This window comes from Triticum urartu, chromosome 5A (genome assembly GCF_056163025.1).
Source record: "Triticum urartu cultivar PI428250 chromosome 5A, HENAU_Tu73, whole genome shotgun sequence".
Classification (NCBI taxonomy): Eukaryota; Viridiplantae; Streptophyta; class Magnoliopsida; order Poales; family Poaceae; genus Triticum; species Triticum urartu.
In genome coordinates this window covers 459,315,514-459,322,924 of record NC_141877.1, presented here as the reverse complement: position 1 = coordinate 459,322,924, position 7,411 = coordinate 459,315,514, and the positions used below count along the sequence as shown (strand labels likewise).

Below are 7,411 nucleotides of genomic sequence, written 5' to 3'. Positions count from 1 at the left end.
AGGAAAAAAAATTGTTATGGCCTTGCGGTAGGTTACCTTACCCCCCCCCCCCCCACTAGGCATGCGTATCCCGAAGGTAATCTACCAACATGCATGCTTCTTCCGTGCAGCCCTCCTCGGGCCAGCCGGGACATGCAACACGTCGTGCATGGGGTCCTCCACAGCACGCGGCACCCCGATAAGGCGCCTCCTCTCACTCGTGGTCAACTGCGGATGCATCAATTTTCAACAAAAGGTATACGCGACCAATGACCAACATACAATCTCATGCACACTTGTGATCAATGCAATCCAAATCTTTGGTATGAAATCAAAGTATTAGAAATATGTTGTGGTCTACCTCCTATTCCTTCATGCTTTTCCGTGGTATCACTCACAATCGCATATATGAGGCTAGAGGATAGGGACCTTCTTATAGTGCGTTTTCAAAGAGTCCGCCTCTTATACAATTATAAGATTCCTAGTCTTTAAACTAGTTTCCGTATAGAGTCCAGATCAAACTACCAACCACGATATAATTTGTCTGTTAGCGGATCCTATCCGCCGAGTCCCTGAAGCATGCGCCTGTGAGCAACGCGTCATAATAGAGTATAAATTCCTCTATTTATGTAAATCAACATTAGGACCGTAATCTAATTACACGATCTATCTTCTTCGAGTTATCAACATACCCGGGTAGTCTTTCCAATATATAAAACATATTGTATTCCATCAATAATTGACCGACTTTCTTAAGCATGCAACACTTAAGTACATTCCAGCAAGAGTAATTCTATGCACAAAACACATGTATAATTCCATACGAGGTATTCTGAATATTAAAGATAATAAGTATTTGAATATTGTTGCAGGACACATAATCCCAACATAAAGGACATATATATCCAATTTTGACGCAAAAAAATGTGTTAATTGAATCCCAAAAATAGTTTTTACAGCAGTTAGAGATCAACTGAAGCATCGACGACGTTGGCGAACCATGGTCGCCTGAGCCCGGTGGTGGCCGACAACCTCTTGTCGATGTTGCACGAGAGGAGTCCCTTGAGGACTTCGAAGCCTTCTTTGGAGAGGCGGTCCTCGGGAAAGTGCTCACGGAGCTTGTTGCGGGAAATGACATGCGGCGGCGTCACCAGCTTCCCGGCGAGCGGCAATGACTCGTAGTCTGGCCAGATCGTGAACAATGGCACGCCGAGAATGCGGAAGATGGCGAGGAGCTGCTGGGCGTCGTCGTCCCCGTCGAAGAGCGGCTTCCCGGAGGAGCTCGGCCATGACGCAGCCGAGAGACCACATGTCAACCGTGGCGTCGTAGTCGGGTTTGCCAAGGAGCACCTCTGGTGCTAGGGCTGGACGTCTGAACGGGCTAATGGGCTCGGCTCGGAGCTCGCTCCAGCTCGGCCCGACTCAGCTCGGCCCGAGAGCTAAATAGGCCGAGCCGAGCCACGTGAAATGGGCCCGTTGGCCGACCGAGCCGAGGCTGTTTTGGCCCGGTCCAGCTCGGTGGCTCGTCCGAAGCCGAAGCCCAGGACGCGACGCAATCACGCAGCCCAGCAGAGGAGCGCAACCAGCCCAACCCAGCGAGTCGCGTCGTCTCCACTGTCTCCTCCCGCTAGGGTTCGCCGCCGCCGCCGCCCCACGCTTCTCGCCAAGCTATTTCCTGCATGCCACCACGACGCATCCTGCCGCCGGCGTCGGCACGCACGAACGCATCCAGCGGCCGCAGCGCACGCACGCATCACCAGCCTGTTGATTGATTCTTGGACACAAGTACAAAACTTGAAGCACGTTGATTGAATCCTGGAGTTGGCTGGATGCACACGTATGAGAGGAAGCAAGATCAACTGCTACGGAGGCTAGCCACCTGCGTTCGACGCACCAGACGCCCGACCTCGCCACGCCGGCACGTCTCCGTCGTGCTCCCCTCAACGCCGTCAAGCCAGCATCGCCTGATGCACCCGTACGCCCACCCACCTAGCCTCCAGAGGCAAAACGAGCTGCTCGGGCTGGACCGAGCCATAGGCAAGACGAGCCGAGCCTCCAGATGCGGGCTCGTTCAATCAGCGAGCCGAGCCGAGCATGGCTCGTTCATGGCGAGCCAAATCCAGGCTCGGACCGAACTCGGCTCGGCTCGGCTCGTGTCCAGCCTTATCCCGTGCCATGTATCGGCGTGTGCCGTGCTGGCCGTACGGCGCGGGCTCTGACATGGACACCGCGAGCCCTAGGTCGCAGATCTTGACGTTGCTGATGCCGTCCGCGCTGACGAGGATGTTCGCCGGCTTAATGTCGCGGTGGATGATGCGGAGCCCGTGCATGTGCTTGGCGGCGCCGAGGAGCTGCTCCATGATGCAGCGCACGTCGGCCTCGGGGAACGGCCGGCCTTGCCGGTGCTGATGGAGGACGTCTGCAGGCTGGGCCCGACGCACTCCATCACGACGGAGAGCTTCCGGGCGAAGGGGTCGAGCGAGAGCGCCCGGAGCTCGACGATGGCGCGGTGGCGGTGACACGCGGCGAGGAACGCCGCCTCGCGCAGCGTACGGGCGTCGACGCAGCCGCAGCAGGCGACGCCGGCGGCCTCGTGCGCGCAGGGGAGCGGCTTCTTGACGGCGACGGTCCAGCCGTTGGTGAGGTGGCGCGCCTCGACGACGCCGCCGAAGCCGCCCTCGCCGAGCACGCGCGTCACCTGATAGTCGGTGGAGGTCCAGTAGCGCGCCCTCTTGCAGAAGGCGAGCCTCCGGGCGCCGCTGCTGGTGTCCACCTTGAAGTCAGGGTGGTCGCCGGGGAAGACGCGCTTGATGGCCATCAATCGGGAACGGAGGAGGAGGTGGTGGTGGTCGATGGAAGGAAACGAGGAGAGGATCGCATGGTGGCGGTCGTATATATAGAGGTTGGGCTGCTCAGCGTCAACGAGACGTGCTCGAGTGGTCTCCGGACTGGAGGACGAGGTCAACACGCTGCGTGGCTATGGCTTGGGCGAGACTGCAACCGGAGCATGTAGCCGGAGACGAACTGGCAACCGGAAACGGGACGAAAAAGGTGTTCCGCAACTCCGCCGGCGGGTCCGGTCCGAGGTTACGAAGCGAGAGCGAGCGTCGTAGACGAAGTAGTCGAACACGTGAAAGTAAATGACACAGAGAGATATGGACGAGATCAGCTTTATTAATCAATGATCAGGTGTTACAATGATGGCTCATCGTTGTTTTATATAGGGAATAGGGGGTCAAGGGATAAGTATCCACTTAACGTAAAGAGGGGAAACGGGAGGGGCTATCCCGAGCGCTTCGTGCTCTAGCCGCCGCCGCCCTCGTGGTGGCCCCGGTTTCCCAACACTCCCCCTTGGGTAATTATCCGTATATCCATGCCTCAAAACTCTGAAAAACCCAGTGAGAAAAAATATGGAGAAAGAGCACACAGTATACGTTGTTGTATTGCATGAATTGCCTCGTCAAAAACCTCATGTGAGAAACATCAGGAAAACTCACTCAAGAAAAAAAGAGTACAATCCACTCAACCATCAAGTTGAGTACTCGATCATCAGGATCGAGATTTTAACGACGAATTTGTGAAGTTTCTCCCCCTGAACCTTGCATCTCTCTAAGTCTCATCATACCGATTCCACGCACACACCTCTCTAAGGTTGATGACGGTAATGATTTAGTGAACATATCAGCAAGATTGTCACATGACTCAGTATGCAAAACTCTCACCTCGTTCAACTGTTGCAGCTCATGTGCATAGAAGAACTTGGGACTAATATGCTTTGTGAGGTTACTCTTCACATAACCTATCTGGACTTGTGCAACACAAGCAGCATTATCTTCATAGATAATGGTAGGGGTTTATACGGTGTTCAACCCACATGTCTGCTGAATGTGGCCGATCATCCGCCGAAGCAATACACACTCTTTTCACGCTTCGAATAGTGCCATGATTTTCGAGTGGTTCGTGGAAGTCGACACAAGTGTTTGCTTGGACGATTTCCAGGAAAACGCAATTCCACCACAAAGGAAATCATATCCAGTCTGTGATTTGCAATCATGCGGGTCCGATAGGTACCCAGCATCGGCATAGCCTATAATAGATAGGTCTTGATTTCTTTTATAAAACAGGCCAAGATCTTTGGTCCCTTGCAGGTAACGGAAGACGTCCTTGACACCTTTCCAATGCCTCTTGTTAGGTTCAGAACTGTACCGAGCAAGCAAACTGACGGCGAACGCAATGTCTGGCTGTGTACAATTTGCGAGGTACATGAGTGCTCCAACTGCACTCAGGTAAGGAACCTCTGGTCCCAGAGTCCCCCCCCCCCTCTTCCTTTGGCCTGAACGGGTCCTTGTCTGGCTGTAAAGATGTTCCGGCCATCGGGGTCTTAGAAGGGTATGCCTTATCAAATCCAAATCTCTCCAACACTTTCTGGGTGTAGGCCGACTGGTGCACTAGGATCCCATCAGGGGAATGTTCAAGTTGCAGACCTAGACAGAACTTGGTTTTACCCAAATCCTTCATCTCGAATTCCGACATCAGGTAGGAACTCGCTTCCTCAATATCCTCAGGCGTACCGATTATGTTTAAATCGTCCACGTACACCGAGATTATACAGAATTCATCTTGGGATCGCCGTATAAAAACACATGGGCAATCTTTATTGCTCGTGTAGCCCTTCTCATGAACGAAATCACTTAAGCGATTGTACCACATTCTACCAGACTGTCTAAGTCTATACAGTGCCTTTTGAAGTTGAACACTATATAGACCCCCGTTTGCTCTATCATGGTCCGGAACAGGGATACCTTCTGGAACCTTCATGTATATGTTCGAATCCAAGTTACCATACAGGTAAGAAGTGACAACATCCATTAGTTTCATTTTCAAGCCCATGTTTACTGCCATCAAGATCAAGTATCTAAAGGTAACTCCATCCATGACCGGGGAATAAGTCTCCTCAAAATCGACACCTGGTCGTTGAGTGAACCCTTGAGCGACGAGCCTTGCTTTGTACCGTACTATCTTATTATTTTCATCTTTCTTTCGAATGAAAACCCACCTATGGCCAACAGGGCGAATGTGGGGAGGAGTTCGACAAACTGGTCTGAACACCTTCCTTTTGTTGAGAGATAATAATTCGGCAGTAATTGCATGCTGCCAATCTTTCCAATCCGACCTTTTCTTGCAATCAGCGAGCGTGTTAGGCTCAGGGTCAAGATCTATGATTGAGGCAATTTTCGTAGCAAAGTTAATGTCGACAATCACCGTTGCCCGGTTCATGGACTCCCCCGTGTAAATATAATTTATGGCCATTTCATCATGGAGAGCATCCGGCGCTAACACTTGCTCTACCAAATTTCCCATTATGGGAGCAAGGTCCTTTAGATTTCCCGCGTCGATGTGTGCGCTCACATCTTCGCTGGGCGTTTCCCCTATGGGAAAGTTTAAGTCCGGAATTTCGTGCACTGAATTTTCCGTACTTGTGCCAGGTCTCGACTGGCTCCCCGTTTCAATTTTGGGTACTTTGGCGACAGGTTGTAATAAATCTCTCTTATCCTTTTCATCGGGCGTCCCCGAGTACTTGGGATTTGAGAAGCCGGATCTCTCGTCCTTTTAAGCCTTTGGACGGGAGCGGGTATACCATCATTTTTCTTCGGTATTTCAACCCTTTCCGGTGCATTGCGCGCGTGCACATGCGATTTTGTCACAGTCTTTAAGTCACTAAAGTGGTCAGGCAGTTGATTTGCTAATGACTGCAAATCTATTATCTTTTGGACTTCTCTCTCAGTCTCAGCAGTGCGCGGGTCATGAGCGTGGATTCCCATGGCTTGCCACATGATTTCTTGACTTTTAGCATCAAGGGGTTGATTCTCTCCCCGTAAAGTCGGGAAAAGATCCTCATCAAAAATGCAATCAGCAAAACGAGCCGTGTGACAGTCACCTGTCATGGGGTCCAGATACCTGATTATGGACACAGTCTCATAACCAACGTATATCCCCGACTTACGGAGCGGGCCCATCGCCGATCGCTGAGGTGGTGGTATTGGTACATATACCTGGAAACCGAACCTACGAAGGTGGGAAATTTTCGGTGCCGACCCTTGCGCAAGCTGAATAGGAGGGTGGATGTTGTAGGCCGACGGTCTAAAGTTGATGAGATTGGCCGCGTGTAACACTGCGTGGCCCCAACATGTAGTTGGTAAATTACAACCCTGAAGGAGCGGTCGGGCAATGAATTTAATTCTTTTAATCAATGCCTCGGCAAGTCCATTTTGTGTATGAACATGCGGTACCGAGTGCTCAACTTTGATTCCCATTGCCATGCAATAATCATCGAACGGCTTTGAAGTAAATTCTCCGGCGTTATCCATTCGAATAGACTTTATACGATAATCAGGGAAATTATTCCTCATTTGTATGATCTGAGAGATCAGCTTTGCAAAGTCATGGTTCCTGTTGACAGCAGGCAAACATTGGACCATTTAGAGAAAGCATCAATGAGCACCATGAAGTACCGAAACGGCCCCGTGAGGGGCTGAATTGGACCGCATATGTCCCCTTGGATACGCTCCAAGAACGCGGGGATTTCATCCCTCACCTTGAGGGGCGATGGTCCAATGACTAACTTCCCCTTAGCGCATGCGGAGCACACGAAATTATCAGGATTCAGGAAGTTCTTCACGTTAACATTATGACCATGTGAGTTGTTTATTATATTTCTCATCATCCTAAGTCCGGGGTGGCCTAACCTATCGTGCCAGAGGCAGAAGAGTTCAGAGCTTCTAAAAACGGTCTTGAGGGTAGTGTACACAGGCGGTGCTACTATTTTAGTGTAGTATAGCCCTGTGTCGGACGAAGGAAGCCTTTCGATAACATGTTTGCCATTTGCATCCCGCTTTGTGAAAGTAGGCACTCCTTGCCGTTCTCATCATCGGTCTCAGCATGAAAACCATTGGCGCGGATGTCTCTCAAGCTCAAAAGAGTACGAGTCGATTCCGGGTACAACAACGCATCATTAGTGATCAAAGTTGTTCCCATAGGAAGTATAATAGTGGCTCGTCCGGAGCCAACTATGTGCGAACCGCAGCCGGTGATTGTCATAATACTTCCCGGAGATTTTTTAATAGACTCAAAGTACTTAGTTTCTCGTAAAATGGTATGTGTAGTTGCGCTATCGGCAAGGCATGTTTCCTGCATTCGGGCGCCACAAGCGTTCTAAAATATGACATATAATTAATGTAATGAGGAAGATGCTACATTAATAATAAATGCACACATTCCAGACCATAACATACTATCATGTATAAATAATGGAATAAATGTCATCCAATCGCCAAAGTAAATAATAAGTTTATGCTCTCATAGAGCTTACAACCAAATCGAATTTATTCGAATTTATATCAAATAATGGAATCATGATAACCAAAGAGGTATG

The 7,411-nt window shown here is 50.5% G+C and overlaps 1 pseudogene; it reads right to left on the bottom strand.

Annotated features, from left to right (window-relative positions):
- Window positions 1–925: 925 nt before the first annotated feature.
- On the bottom strand, window positions 926–3,134 carry LOC125556234 (putative cyclin-dependent kinase F-2; annotated as a pseudogene).
- Between the last annotated feature and the right edge of the window lie 4,277 nt (window positions 3,135–7,411).